This window comes from Myotis yumanensis, unplaced genomic scaffold (genome assembly GCF_028538775.1).
Source record: "Myotis yumanensis isolate MYYU_CA2020_CCGP unplaced genomic scaffold, mMyoYum1.0.hap1 SCAF_8, whole genome shotgun sequence".
Classification (NCBI taxonomy): Eukaryota; Metazoa; Chordata; class Mammalia; order Chiroptera; family Vespertilionidae; genus Myotis; species Myotis yumanensis.
In genome coordinates this window covers 59,078,652-59,094,895 of record NW_027223759.1, presented here as the reverse complement: position 1 = coordinate 59,094,895, position 16,244 = coordinate 59,078,652, and the positions used below count along the sequence as shown (strand labels likewise).

The window sequence follows — 16,244 nt, the reverse complement described above, 5'->3', positions numbered from 1 at the left end:
TCAGCAGGAGAGTTGAAATTTTATATTTGATATGATAATAAAACATATGTTATATTGACTAAGGACTAACAATGGGTTATAATGAAATAAGTCCACTATGCAAAATGCCATGCAGCTTTTCTTCCTTATTTAAGAAAGTCTTAAATAGGATTTTTATTATAAAGGTTTGATCAAATATTCTTAAGTTAATGTTACTATTGACCATCTTTAATTGTAGAGACCTTGTTTATGAAGCTATGACTGAAAGTTAAAATATTGCTAAATAACTTTAAAATAATTCATCTTTTTTCTATTAACATGGTCCAATATTCTCCCACATGTTTAGTTCCTTAGAAGGCTATTTGAATCTCGTTGTGTAACTAAAAGGATGTTTTAAAAGTTAATTATCTAGAAACTTCTTAAAATATTAAGGCATACTCATGTATTAATCATTACTGAATATTAATCGATTCTCATAGTGTCTGTCTGTGTTCTGTAAATATTGAAACAGCATTGGTTTATGATCAAGCAGAAATCCATAGTTAGATAGTGACCATACAATTTTAATGTTCTTAAATTTTTGTGACGAATTTTATAATGCTGCCTTGCAGAGTACAGTAAACACTGAACATTGGGCAGGGAGAAAAAAATCTATAAGGTTAAGGCCCTGGCAGGTGTGGCTCAGTTGGTTGATGCACTGAAGGATCATGGTTCCATTCCCAGTCAGGGTACATGTCTGGGTTACGGATTCCTCCAGGTCAGGGCTCCTGCAGGAGGCAGCTGATTGATGTTTCTCTCTCTCTCCCTCTCTCACTTTCTCTCTCTCTAAAATCAATTTAATTTTTAAAGAAAATACAAGATTAAGGACTACATAAAAAAGGATTAAAGGGAAGATTGTTGAGCCCCATGAAAGTAAAAATAAAACACTGGCTTAATGACAGTTATCTGAAGTAGCCAATATCTTAATCCATGACTAAAATCACTTCAATTGCTTAAAAATTTTTCCAAACTAGCAGAAGAAATGTAATTAAAGTTATTTTTTTCCATTTGTATTTAAAAATTATTTATTTATTTATATATTCATTTATTTATTTTATTGTCTAAAGTTTTACATATATCTCCTTTTCCCCTAATTGATCCCCTCTGCCCCAGCCATTCCCACACTGGGCAAGCCCCCACTGCTCCAGTGTCTGTGTCCTTTGGTTATGCTAATATGCATGCATACAAGTCCTTTGGTTGCTCTCTCACTCCCCCCCACCCCCCCCCCCACCATTTGTCTCTGGATCTATTTTTGTTCATCAAATTATGTTGATCATTATATCCCACATATGAGTGAGATCATGTGATATTTATCTTTCTCCAACTGGCTTATTTAGCTTAGCATAATGCTCTCCAGTTCCATCCATGCTGTTACAAATGGTAGAAATTCCTTCTTTTTTATAGCAGCATAGTATTCCATTGTGTAGATGTACCATAGTTTTTTAATCCACTCATCTGTTGATGGGCACTTAGGCTGTTTCCAAATCTTAGCTATTGTTAATTGTGCTGCTATGAACACAGGGGTGCATATATCCTTTCTGATTTGTGTTCCTGATTTCTTGGGATATAGTCCTAGAAGTGAGATCACTGAGTCAAATGGGAGTTCCATTTTTAACTTTTTGAGGAAACTCCTTACTATCTTCCATAGTGGCTGCACCAGTCTACATTCCCACCAGCAGTGCATGAGGGTTCCTTTTTCTCCACATCCTCACCAGCACTTCTTGTTTGTTGATTTGTTGATGATAGCCATTCTGACAGGTGTGAGGTGATATATCATTGTTGTTTTGATTTGCATCTCTCGGATGATTAGTGACTTTGAGCATGTTTTCATATGTCTCTGGGCCTTCTTTATGTCCTGTTTTGAAAAGTGTCTATTTAGATCCTTTGCCCATTTTTTGATTGGATTGTTTATCTTCCTTTTGTTAAGTTGTATGAGTTCCCTGTAAATGTTGGAGATTAAACCCTTATCGGAGATAACATTGGCATATATGTTCTCCCATGCAATGGGCTTTCTTGTTGTTTGTTGATGGTTTCTTTTGTCTACAGAAGCTTTTTATGTTGATGTAGTCCCATTTGTTTTTTTTCTCCTTAGTCTCCATTGTCCTAGGAGCTGTGTCTGTAAAGATATTGCTATGACATATGTCTGCTATTTTTCTGCCTATGGAATCTTGTAGGATTTTTATGGTTAATTGTTCCTCTCCATGGAAATTTTTAATGAAATAAACAAGACTGTTATCTAATATTATATTATGAAATACTGTACTGCAAAGTTTATATAATTGAGCAAAAGGTGTGATTTTTTGGACATAACAATAGTTAAAATTTTCAAGCTCTCACTTTGTGCCAAGTAACTTTGTAAGCTTCATCTAATGTATTTCCTCACAATAACACTATGAAGTAGTTACAACTCTTATTTCTGTTGTGCCTTTTATGAGTGAAGTACTTGATCCAAGGTCATATTGCTAGTATATAGTGGATCTAGAATTCATAATCAGATAGATCATTCACATATGAAATACTGAAATCAGTCATCTAAGTCTCCATTTCTCCACAGTTTTTCAGCCTAATGCTTTTTAGACTCTACTATTACATTTTAGGGGGAAAAGGTGATAGAACATCTTTATGTATTTTTAAATGGTTATATGTTAATATTTCCAGGTGTTTAACTTTTCAAAAAGACTTTTAAAATCCATATATTAAGAAATAAGTGGTTATCTAAATAATTTAATAACATTCTCCCAAGAAATTTTTTTCTTAGTTTTATTTTGGAGATTTTTATAAGATAGTAAAGGACTTAGTGCTATTTGAGTCAAAAGAAGACATTTCAGATACAGTCTGAAATAATACAAAGGAGCAATACAGGGTGGGGCAAAAGTAGGTTGTTTGTATGGAAAATAAGGCAGTAATTAATAAATAATAATATAAGAATACACTCTTTTGTGTGCTCACAACTGTAGACCTGCTTTTGCCTCACCCTATATATTATTTACTGATGTATAAAAAAATTAAAACTTAGTGGCTTAAACCACGCATCTATTTTCTCACAATTCCTGTGGGTCAGGAGTCCAGGCACGGTGTACTGGGTCCTCTGCTTCAGAGTCTCTGACATGGCTGCACTCAGCCTGTGGGCCAGGGCTGCAGTCTCATCTCAAGGCCTGACTGGGGAAGGATCTGCTTCCAACTTCACGATTGTCCAAACTGAGTTTCTCTCAGATTGTCAGACTGAGAGCTTCAGCTCCTTTCTGGCTGCTAGCCAGCAATACATTGCCCCGTAGGCCTCTCCATAGGACGGCCTGCAAGATGGCACCTTAATTTACCAAAACCAATAAGTGAGAGATTCAGTAGAGAATCTGCTGGCAAGATGTACGTTTACAATCTTAATGCCACTTTTTCAGGGCAGTGATATCCCTTCACCTTCGTCACATTCTCTTGGTCAGAAACAAATCGCAGGTTCCACCAAAACTCAAAGAAAAGGAACCACACAAGGGCATGAATACCAGGAAATAGGGATCATTAGGGCCATCTTATAATATGTCTGCCACAGAAAATAATGCAGAAATAGAGAAGTGAGTAATTTAATAATAGCCAAAGAAAAACAACCTTTATATCAATACTAGAGGTTGGGTGCATGAAATTCATGCACAGGTAGGGTCCCTAGGCCTGCCCGGCAATCAGGGCCAATTGGGGCCTTCCTTCCACTGGCTGCCAGCCAGGGCCTTACTTCATTCCACAACACTCCCTGAAGGTTAGCTCACGTCATAGCGCGTGACCGAACTCCTGGTCCTCCGGTCGAACTCCTGAGGGGACACTTTGCATATTAGCCTTTTATATGTATAGATGCTCATAAACCAGTTAGCATTTTCTGTAAAGCCCACCCAGTTCACTCTCCACCTCATCTCACCCACCTTTGAATACGTTTTCAGCTCAATATTCACTTTCTTAGAGAGCTTTTCCTCATCTGCCCCTACCTAACCACCAATGAGTCAGTTGCCTATTCTATGCTTTCATACCTTGAACATCTGCCTAATACATTTGTAAATTCACATTTGGCGATTTTCATCTGGGTTGCTTATTTGATTACTGATTAAGCTGTCAGGGAAGAAACTCTATATGGTTTTTGTTCAACATTTTATTTCTACCACCCATTCAAGTATAATATGGGAGGAGAAACAATGACAATATGCTGAATGAAGGAACAGATGGTAAGAGTACTGATCTGGAAGTCAAGAGACCTAGATTCCGAGGCAGGTTCTTTCACCAGTCAGCTGTGCCACTTCACACAGGGCCAGTCAGCTTTCTGAGTTTTAAAGGTTTTCATCTGTGAAAAGTCAATTTTGGCTCAAACACTTACAGTTTTGATGCAATTTTATGATTTTACACAATTGTTAATTAGTAAATTTTTACTTTACTGAAAGTAACTACCTCCTTTATATTTTAACCAACAATGTTGGTGTTTTAAACATTTTCAACAAGCAAAGTCAGAGGACAGGAGAAATAATGTAAGAAGCTTAAATTCATGCTTGAAAGATTAGAAACAGTCCTGATATTCTTCGGAGTTCGTATATTTGAATTCCATAGCATGTTTTGATTCGAAATACCTTCCTTTTCCCTAGACAAATCAAACCCTCATTAGGAAACAAAAAAACTGCATTACACTCATACTATTCCTTTCAAGATGTTGACATTCTGCCTTCCCATTCAGCGGCCCAATCCCCTCTGTGGACCCAGAGGGTTCATGGAATTATATTGTAGCATAGCCTGAGATCAATGGCCTGCTGAGAAAAATACAGAGCTCTAAAAAAAAAGAAGAGAGGCATGTTAGAATTCTCTGTGTAATAGAGTACGAGACTATTATGTAGAAGGATATTTTAGCATCCCAATAGTACAGCTGTCACACTTGGCCTGCTTCCTGATGCCTGAATGTTGCCCTTATTTAGGAATTGCTGAGAAGTTCTCATACCATGCAGTGTTAAGTCTGGTTTGTGAACTGTAACCTATGTTTGCAATAAATAAACTTGTCTTTGTTTTCAGTATCAAGTCTTTGACATGACTAGTGCCAGAAGAAGATAAATGCTGCATGGAAAACCCAGCAGCAATATGTTCTTCTACCATTCCCAAAAATCATAAGTCAAACTCTTACTTATTGAAATTTTTGTCATTGGTTGTTCCATAGTGACAGTGTGCAATGTCCCAGGGGTGACTAATGGCTCTGCTATAGCCTTTCCAAGCTCCCTAATTTATAATAGTTCAGGAGAGGGGGAGCCAAATTGTTTGACAATGGAGGTTGAGAATATTTTTAACATTTTTCTTTAAAAATGGAAATCAATGTGTTCTCTTAGAACAGTGATTTGTTGTTGTTTTTTTAATCTGAATTTCTACTGTTCATAGTAGTGAATCAACTGAAAGACCATGATTATGGAATTTGTGTTTTCTTATGTGGCATATGTGTCAAAATCACCACAGTGCACAAATGTGGACAGGGGAAATAGCAGGTGTAGAGATGTGTGGAATTTCACCATCATTTTATTGTACTTTATGTTCAGAAAAATGCTTCTGTTGAGACTTTAAATGATACTTGTAGGGATGAAGTTCCAAAATCTTGAAAGTGATATATGGCATGCATCTCACTGAAAGGGGATGTGGGGCAAAGTTAAATTATTAATTTCCTACTCCATTCATCTGATATACAACAGAAGTGAGCAGGCTCAGAAAATAACTAGCCCATACTTTAAAGGGACCATGTGCCCCTTGAAGCCTGTATCCTTACTAAAACAACAGCAAATGTAATAGGTAACTTTTAGTGAGCACTTAGTATGTACCCTGCATTTTAACTCATGTCATAATCACAATAACTCTTTGAGGATGGTGCTGTGATTATGCCCACTTAATAGAAGAAAAGAACTGAGGCCTTTTGAGGTCACATAAATTGCCCTATATCACACATTCAGCACATGACAGAGCAGAATTCAAATCCAGAGAGTTTGAACTAGTAGTCCCTAAGGGAACTGGCATATTCATAATCTCCTTTAATCATATCTACATGCATACAGAATTCTTTCCTGCTGCATAAACAAAAATCTTTAAATTATATAGAATTCATTCTGTTTGAATAAAGTTATATTCCTTAGGTTTATATTCTGTTAGCCTAGATAATCAAGAATTAAATATGTGTACTTAATATTTCTTCTATTTGAGTTAATGTGTCCCATAATGTAATCTCAGATATTAGTTGAGTTAATAAGATGTGACAACCAATTCTCACCAGTCTTGAATCATATTAGTTTTTCTATAGCCTAATAACTCATAATTCAAAAACATAATTAGATTTTCTTATTGGCTTTGCAGCAAGAATGCTGATTAAATACAGATTAGAAAAATGCACTTTAATAATTATTAAAAATTTTTGCTAAGGAGGCCAAGTAACACTTTGGAACTTAAGTTCGCATAAACTTTCTCTCTCTCTCTCATATATATAGGGGATGGGGCCAGCTGGCTAACTGCCCACGGCCCCTTGCCCCAGCCAGCCCCACCCCCAGTTGGCCCCGATAAGGGGCAAATAAACGAATTTGTGCACTGGGCCTCCAGTATTTAAGTAATGTCTGTTGTCGTATACTGTTATAGGAACTGAAGAGAAATACAGATGTCAACAAATATATATATATTTGAATTCACTACCATTGTCTTGGTTTAATTAATATCTTGCAATGGAAACTTGCTAATGCAAAAATTTAAAAGCATACAGAGTTTTTCCCCACAAAGGATTTTCTGTAATGGGATTAATTTATATCCTATCCATAATTAATAGTTTTGTAATAAAGCTGTATTTCTCAGTGGTTTTAATGAAGGGTTGTTGTCTCAAATTTTTGGAAAAAGATAAATAAATTTTGGAAATAGTACCTACTTTAGATATTCAAAATACACTTTAGCTTAGTAAAAGTTCTGAGGAGTCCTATAGTGAAGAAACCTATTGAATGTGTTTAACTTATTGTTTCTCTTAAAATATGACCAGATAATAAATGTTTAAGCACTTTTTCCTCTATTTAAGCTACCATCAACTTAACGGTCACCAGTTTATTATATACCTGAAAGAAAAAGTTTACAATTTATAATAATTAAAGCATAATAAGCTAATTAGACCAGACGTCCTGGATGAAGCCAGGGTTGCAAGGGAAGCCCTGGTCCCAGGTGCCTACCAGTGGCCAGAGGAAAGCCCGGGTCCCAGTTGCCTGCCAGGTGCCAGAGGGAAGCCTGTGGCAGCAACCAGGAGAAGGAAGGCCCACTCTTGCATGAATTTCGTGCATCAGGCCTCTAGTTAAACCATAATATAAGACTCCTTTTCACTCAGAATTATTTTGTTCCTATCAACCAAAGGTCACTGTTACCAACAGAAGTCCCTAATTTGGGGTGTGGTAAAGGGGGACAGAGATTGTATTCAGTGCAAGCAACTCAACTGTAAAACAGCATGCTGTGAAGCAGCACAGCTAAGAGGTGGTCCCAGTGAGGTAGCCCTGCTGTTATGGCTTTGGTGTTACAGCTTTGGTGTTAAAGCTCAGTTCTGGAAAGATAGCTCCACTCTGGTGTTACAGAGCCAGCAGATGTTATAGTTCCATTCAGGTAAACATAGTCTTCAATTATTGAAAGTAAAAGTGCTCATTGGGAGCCAGAGGGGAGCTGACTTTAACAGTTAAAAGTTTCCATCCATGGTCCCTGATTGGTCATCCCTAGTACAAATGAGGGCTCCAAGTCCTCACAGTTTGATTGGTCCATAAGGGACTGTCCTGATTGGTTGGAGTGGAGCCACTCTGATTGATCAGTGGAGATGCTAATGAGGATGTAGCTGTGCAGTTCCAACTGGATGGGAAAGGTTTTAATCCTATTGGTTGAAATACAATTTCAGGAATTCCTTTGTAAGGGTCTGGTTGAAGGCGAGACTACAGTGCAAATAGGCAGTTCAGTGTGGAAAGCAGGCAGTTTAGTAGGAGGCTTCTCCATGAGGTACAGTTTGTGTGAGATGCCCCAGTTTAGCAATGGTTGCTGCTCTGTTTATAAATATGAGCCCAATTAGTCCTTCTCAGCAGGTATATTCATTCTTTTCTTTTTTTTTTGGAGAGGGCACCTGGATGGTATATTCATTCTTGAGGTTAACATATTAAGGAACTGTTTTAGATATAAACTAAATCAGATACAACTTTTTTTTATCATATCTCATTCTTATGCATACATATAGTTTTTTCAAAATAAGCAAATAAATTGATCAAGTAACTTCACATTTTGAGGCTGACTTTTTGAATCACTTTTCATTGCAGATTTACTGGTGTGTATGTGGTTTCCATCCACTGTCATTCTCAATGCCCTCAAGATGATTGACGATATAGATTTTCTTAAAACATTATTATCCCTGGGATTTCTTCCAAGTCCCTGAAACCATTCCGCAAAGTTTAATCTTGTTACTTTCTTGATTTTACCAGAAGTACTAAAAGTTTACAGAAAATAATCAGGGTATATCTAAATGCCCATTGGTTTAAATGTCAACTAATTACTAAGACTACAATGGACTAGTTCATTCCACAAATAGAAAAACAAGTTTGTATATGTTCAAAAGGAGACAACTACTATATAGCTGTCTTCTCCCCAGAGGCAACTGTAAGATGTCATTGATTATAAAATATATCACCGTTTCAGAGATGGTATAATAACATAATATTGTCATAGCACTGAAGCAACGGTTCTAGCTAGCATCCTGCAGAACTAGTGATTGATTAGGCACAATTTGTGAAGCACTATATGGACATATTTTGCTCAATCAGTTGCACACTAGAATCTTCTGGCTTGTATTTAATTGTCAAACCAATAGAATAACTTCCAATTGTGTCATTGCTGATTATTTCCCTGAGTTCAAGTTTGTCCAGAATCTTGGATAACATCTATTTTTCAGGACAAGGAGAATTTGCCAAGTGGATTCTATTTTTCATGGGATGATAATTACCATGTTTTGTAACATATCTCTATCTCGGTTTTTCAAAGTTTCTCTAGTGTTTTTTCTCTAAAAAATAGTAGAGTGCGCATGATCATGGACCTTAGTATTAGATGGATGTGACTTTCTAAGTAAGCTTGAGCAAGTTAACCGTTTAATGTCTTATTTTTTTCATCCTTAAAATAAAGACAACAATAATAGATAGGGATAATATAGAGTTTTAATGAGAAAGTATATACAAACGTGTTTATTGTGGAATTAAGAACATGAACTCCCTTAAACAGTGTTATATCTGTTTCAGTACTTCTTGGCCCTAACCATACTATGCCATGATGAATAAATGCTTGTCCTATTCCAAAAATGGTTTGAGATGGCTTTATTTAATTCGAAATTTATATGATACACTGGCTAGAAAATAGAGAGATACCTTATCAGCTATAAAGTTGGCAGTATTTGTAAGATAAAAATAAATTAATTTGCTGTGGGAAAACAAAGCCTTTCTTGTTTCTGAATTCATAAAATAATTACTGCTCAGAATTACTATTAAAAACAAAACAAAGCAAAATTATGTAATGAAATACTCAAGAACCTCAGCATATTCACACTGTTGGTACAATACATTTTGAAAAGCTACTTTTTTCTTCCCTCAATGAAAATGAATATCAAAATGCAGATACTCATTTAGATTTCACAGGGGTTAAAATAATGGACTCTAAATATAAAATTATACATTAAACTAAACTGATCCTAGATAAAATTTATACTATAAAAGTATATGGCATGTAGATTTTTCCAGCAATAAAGATAAATTAGAGAGTTGGCTAGTGTCCTTAATTAAAGCAAACAAACAAAATCAAGTGAATCACTTCAAAAATATATAGTGTATGTGCAAAGAAACAAAAATAATAAAAGCCAAAAAAGAACATGGTTGGAGATATCCTAAAATAAATTTCATATGATTAATGAGTTAAATAAAAAAATATATAAAGTGAAAAATTTTAAGGATGTAAAAATATATACATGGACTTAAAAAAATGTTAAGAGAGTTAAAGCCAAGTATCACATGAAGGGCACAAAGGAAACGATTTTTAACATTTTTTTTATTGCCAAATTAAGTTCCAAAAATTAAATATTTGCAACATCTATCCCCAATATTGTTGTATCAAGAGTGCTTATACATCAAAAAGTGAACATGTCAATGGAAAACTGGGGAAGGGAAAGAATAGGCTGTTTATAAAAGAACAAATGGCAAAGCCAATTGGAGGAGAATTGTCATCACTAATAATCAATTTTAAATAATATTGAGGTACCGTTTATCTCCACATAACAAAAAGTGGTAAATTAAAGAATACATTAACATAGTCAGTGTTCTGAAAGGGAAATTAGGTTCTTATCACTGTTACAGGGTATGTAAATTTGATATACCTTTCTGGGGAGCAGGTTAGTAAAAAGGTATGTTTTTTAAAGTCTTGAGATCAGCATATAATTTTTCAAAATGCATTGCTTCTAGAATATTCTGATGAAATAAGAGCATAATAAAAAAGATATAAAGATGTTCATTGATTTTGTAGTCTGAAATGAGAAACAACTTGAATGTCTAACTATAGGGAACTGATTAAGTAAGTTATATCCAACATGTAAAATAGAATGCCACAGAGGCATTAGAAACAAAGTTATAGAAGAGTTCAGTTGACCTGAAAAGTGTTCATGGCCTACTGTTTTAGGAATAAAACAAGTTATTAGTGCACATTGCAGTATAATTAAATCTTTGAAAGAAAATTTGTATCTATATAATTAAAAAGAAGGCTAGAAAAATCATTACCATCATGCAAATATAGCTGTATTACAGATGACTTTTAAAATAATTTTATTGATTGATTTAGAGAAAGAGGATGGGAGAGAGAAACATCAATTTGTTGTTCCACTTATTTGTACATTCATTGGTTGATCCTTGTATGTGTCCTGACTGGGAATCGAACTCACAAGCTTGGTGTATAGGGACGACTCTAACCAGCTGAGCTACTTAGCCAAGGCACAGATGACTTTTTTATTACTTTTTATATTTACCTGTTTTAAAAATTAATCTGCAATGAGTACATAATTCTCAAATAACTGTTAAAATTTTGTAAAAGATAAACCTATAAATTGTATGTACTTTTTTTCTTAATATGGGGGGGGGGGAGATAAAAACAGAAAACAAAAGACAAAATGCATAAGGTATATCAGTAGTGGTTTATTGGCTCAATACCTCTCTTGCATTTTCTATAACATGTGTGAGTTAGGGAGCAGGTGACTATATACTCTAACTGGTGTAGCTTATGCAGGGTGATAAACAGTGCCTTGAAGGTTCTTACTTGGATTTTTTTTCCCCTAGAGATTGTGGATTTTATAGTTGATTTGCTTCAACTGATATCAAATTGACCTTTATTTTAAAAGGCAATTGCAAAGGTTCACTCTTCTTGTTTCCTATATTCTCATTCATCTAAAACCAAGTAGTTCAATATGAGATTTTCTATTGTCAAATTGAACTGAAGTTTGAGGCAATTGGAAAATTTAGACTCAAGACCTGTCCAAACTTGATTATGGAGATCAGACAGACTTAAATCAATTGGGAAGTTGTTTTATCTTTGCTTCTTCTATGTGACATAGCTATGATCTTTGTATAAGTAATCTCATTTTTATCCCATTAAAATAAAATTACAATCATAATAGTTAATGCTAAATTCAACAAGTAATCACTATGTATTATTAGCTGGTATGGGCCATCAGCCTTTAGTGTGGTTCTATCCAATGACTTCTTAATGAGAGGTTATGTGTCTGGGTGCTTTTTATACCTATCAAGAATGGGTAAAAATGGAAATGCTGGATTAAAAGAGTAGTTTTTTGTTTGTTTGTTTTTTGTTTTGTTTTGAATAATACAAAAGTATCCCAAGTAATTTGCTAAACCTCTGACACAATCTAGTATTTATATACTCTAAAACACAATAATCTCTAGTTGGCTTAAAAATTATTTATCTTTTAATTATTATTACTTTTGAGGAGAAAGGAATGCAGTCCTTATTCATAAAGCTCCCGATGACAAGTATTCAAAGTGAATAACAAAATAAAGAATATATTTTTCTGTTGTAGGGAATTTTGAAAATATCACACCAAAATTCTTAGTTGAAACTTTGGATATTGGTCTACTGAAATATGCAAGTGTATTGTTAATATATCTTTGTGTATAAAAAACTTTATGATTAGCTACATAGTTTTAATTGATGTGCTTAAGGAAAAATAAATGTATTAACTTCTTGTTCTTTTTTTAGGAGTTAGCAAAGGGAATATGCTGTTTTTCTTCTCATTTTTTTATTGTTGTTTCATATATTTTCATTTTACTTTGTTATAATAACAGTATAATAAAATTGTTTTATCAACATTTTTATATTCTTATACAGTTATAATTGTTTTAATATATGAATTCTATTTTGTCAATTAGATAAATATATCATTGATTTACTTACGCATTCCTTGAAGGAATACATTTCCCCTTTTCTTTAAGCTCACAGCAGTACATATTCATATGCATAGAACTCTAAGCTTTAGCCTACAGGTTATTCTATTATCAGGTATCCCGATTATAGGGGAACCAGAGCTATTAGGCTCATTACGCATCTACTAGGGAAGAACTTAAATAAGTTCATTATGATCTTCAATCTGTTTAAAAATGTAAATCTTGGATATCCTACATATCTAAGTTTAATACTACCATGAAGTAGATTTTAAAATGATGAATAAAGAACAGGTTATTTAATAAAGTATAACAACGAATAAGTGTTATCACTTGCCTCTTAATCAAACTTGCATACCCGTAGTTAATTAAAATGCTCTTTTTTTTCTAATTCAAATGCATTTTTATCTTGTCAAAGCCTTTCCAGATTTATGCTAATCCCATTGAAATATTTACCTTTACAACTTTCAACTCTTTAAGTTGCCTTTGAAAAAAAAAGTAAAAAAATGCATACAATGCTTGTATTGCAACCTTCCTAACACACCCTACTCTGTTTATTTGTCTTCCTCCACTAGAATGTAAACTCCATAGAGGAAGATACTTTTGTTTTGTTCACTAAGGGATATCAAATGCCTAGTTAATGCAGTTGGCATGTAGTTGGAATAAAGTAAATAAGCTTCTGCTGACTTAATCTTGGCTTGGCCTCTGCTCTCTTTTTTTCTCTTTTCCCATTGTTTATTTTACTCTGCATTGGCCTCACTATCTTAGTTCTCTCTATGGTAGTCCCAGAAACTCCACGCTTAAAGCATCCATATACAGAGCAATTCCGTAGGAATTAAAGTGTCAACTTCAACTAGCAAATTCTCAGTACACATTTATTAGGCTGGCTTGTTCACATATCCATTCCTGAGCCAATCATTATGATGGGTTGGGTGTAAGGTTAAAAAATGGAATGCTCTGGTTGTCTTGAATGCTACTCAGAACTTGGCCTGAGTAACTCATGGAAAGCATCCGTTGGAAACTATTAGATATGCAGACTTTTGGGCCTCACTTAAAACTAACAAAATTATAATCTGCAATTTAACAAGATTCCCTGGTGACATGCCTTTAGCACGTGCCCACAGCTGAAGCTCAAAGGTGCGTAGGGGAATGGAGTCACCAAACCATCATATTGAAAGTGGGGAAGGGATGCTCCTAGCAGAAGGCAGAATGGGTATTGGCATGGGAAACAATGGATATCCAGTACAATATACAATATGTATTCAGCAATTATTATATACTAGGCACTGTGTTATGCCTTTTTCAGACATTATTTAGTATTTACAACATCTAATAAGATGTTATCAGATAGGATACCTAAGGCTTAAAGAGATTAAATAATTTATTCAAAGTTTTTGGTGTGAGGCAATGGGTAGATTAATCTATAATATAATATCAAGTAGTAAGAAGTGCCCTGGAAAACAATTAGGCAGGAAAGAGGAATAGAGTCTGACTCAGCATGGAGGGATCAATTTAGATAGGAAGGCCAAGGTGAATCTGAGGAAGTGAAGTTTGAGCGGAAATTTGTATAAAGCAAAGGACAACTTGTGAAAGTTCCAGGGTAATACCATTCCAGACAGGAAAAAGGATGAGTACAAAGCCATGAAGTGGAAATGACCTTCTCATGTAAACAAACAAACAAAAAAAAGACAAAGTAAACAACAACAAAAATCCAATGTGGCTATGATGAAGTGACTATCGATGATTAATTCAGAGAGATAGCCAAGAGTTAGTTCATGAGGATATTAAGCATTGGTTAAGACATTGCCAGTATTCTTAGCACAGTAGAACATCATTTGAAGCTTTAGAGCAGGGGATAGACATAATTGTTTTTTATATTTAAGATATATTGTCTAGGGAGCAGGCAATGATGAATAAGGGATAGATGGAGAAATGTAAGACGTCAGTGGGACTAATTAGGAGGCTATTACAATGCTAGTCTAGGCAAAAGATGGGAGAGGGTGGGACCAGCATGGTAGAGGGGAAGGTGGGAGGGGGCAGCAGGGCTAGGGATATATTCTAAATGCAGAGCCAACAGAAATCACTAATAAATTGAATATGTATGTGTGAGATAAAAGAATTACTCCTCTGTTTTGCCCTGAGCAAATGGGTAGATATTTGTGCTAGTTACTGAAATGGAGAACCTTAGAGATGGAACAAAATGGAAAATCAAGAAGACTGTTTTAGATCTGTCAAATTTGAGATGCCTCTTAGAGATCCCAGTAAAATTCTTGGGTAAACAATTGTATAAACTACTTTAGAGAGGTTTAGAGCTAAGAGTTTGGAAAATAAGGCAGGTGGCATTTTTAAGCCCTGGATCTAAATAATCTAATTCAGGCTCTACTTCATAGTCACTCATCTCTTTATATGATTTTGAAGACTATCATACAGGTGATTTCAGTTGCCGTAGCACTAAACACAAAGAGATTGTCTTTTAGTGATCTGTTTTGTAAATGTTTTCAAACCTTAAACTCCAGAATGGAAGTTCTAGAGAAAATTATTTTGATAGCAAATATTTATCTGTTCAAAATGCCCAAAGACCTGGTTGTTTTCTATCTAAGCACCGGCTAGAAAAGTCAATATTTTCTTAGAAGGAAATGGTTTGGCCTGTAAATATCAGCAGAATGCTTTCCAGAACACTAAGGCATTTCTTTTTGTAAAACAACAAAAAATCTGAAGAGACAGCAGAGGAAGGGGCTAGCTAGAAGGTGACGGGCTCCAAGAGTGTTGCTGCTTTTGAGGCTAAAAAACAAATAATGGTATTAGTTGCAGACATTTAGGTTGTCGAAACAATTGTTTCTTATTTTGTAGAATGATTAATGGGCTTTGCTGCTTGGTTGGAATAGAATATAGTAAATACTGGGCCGTTTATTCTATCCTAATGTCTAGTTACTACTTGTCTTAAAGAAACTTATGAAATAGAGACCTTTCCAAAATAATCTCGGAAATAATTGCAATCTCATCACAATTATTTAGTCATTTTGGTCAAAGGTCATGACATAATTATATATAAAAGTTAGTGGTATTATCGTTTTTATTTCTCAACTAGAAAGCATTCTCTTATGATCTTCAATGTAAATATTAATTTTACATATTCTGTTTTGATATGAAGTAAAGCTAAGCAATTTTAATATATACCTGTGAGTATATTCCATTTGTTTATTAGTTTCTATATGCTTGTTTATTTACTACCTTAACCAAGTAGCTTATATTAACTCATAAAATGAAATAAGAAAAAAAAAATCAATAAAGAAAAAATCAGGTCTATGATAAGCCTATGTAGAATAAACATTCAAGAAGAAGCACCCTGACCAGTTTGGCTCAGTGGATAGAGCGTCGGCCTATGGACCAAAGGGTCCTGGGTTTGATTCCAGTCAAGGGCATGTACCTTGGTTGCGGCCACATCCCCGGTGGGGGGTGTGCAGGAGGCAGCTGATCGATGTTTCTCGCTCATCGATGTTTTTTAACTCTCTATCCCTCTCCCTTCCTCTCTGTAAAAAATCAATAAAATATAAAAAAAAAAAAAAAGAAAAAAAAAGAAGAAGAAGCCCTAACCAGTTTGGCTCAGTGGATAGAGCATTGGCCTGTGGACTGAAGGGCCCCAGGTTCAATTCCAGTCAAGGGCATGTACCTTGGTTGCGGGCACATCCCCGGTGGGGGGTGTGCAGGAGGCAGCTGATCGATGTTTCTCTCTCATCGATGTTTCTAACTCTCTATCCCTCT

At 35.0% G+C, this 16,244-nt stretch overlaps 1 protein-coding gene across 3 annotated transcripts in view; it reads left to right on the top strand.

The window, feature by feature from the left end:
• The window catches only part of GALNT13 (polypeptide N-acetylgalactosaminyltransferase 13), a 491,703-nt gene that overhangs the window by 418,759 nt on the left and 56,700 nt on the right, over window positions 1-16,244 (top strand). The window lies entirely within an intron of this gene.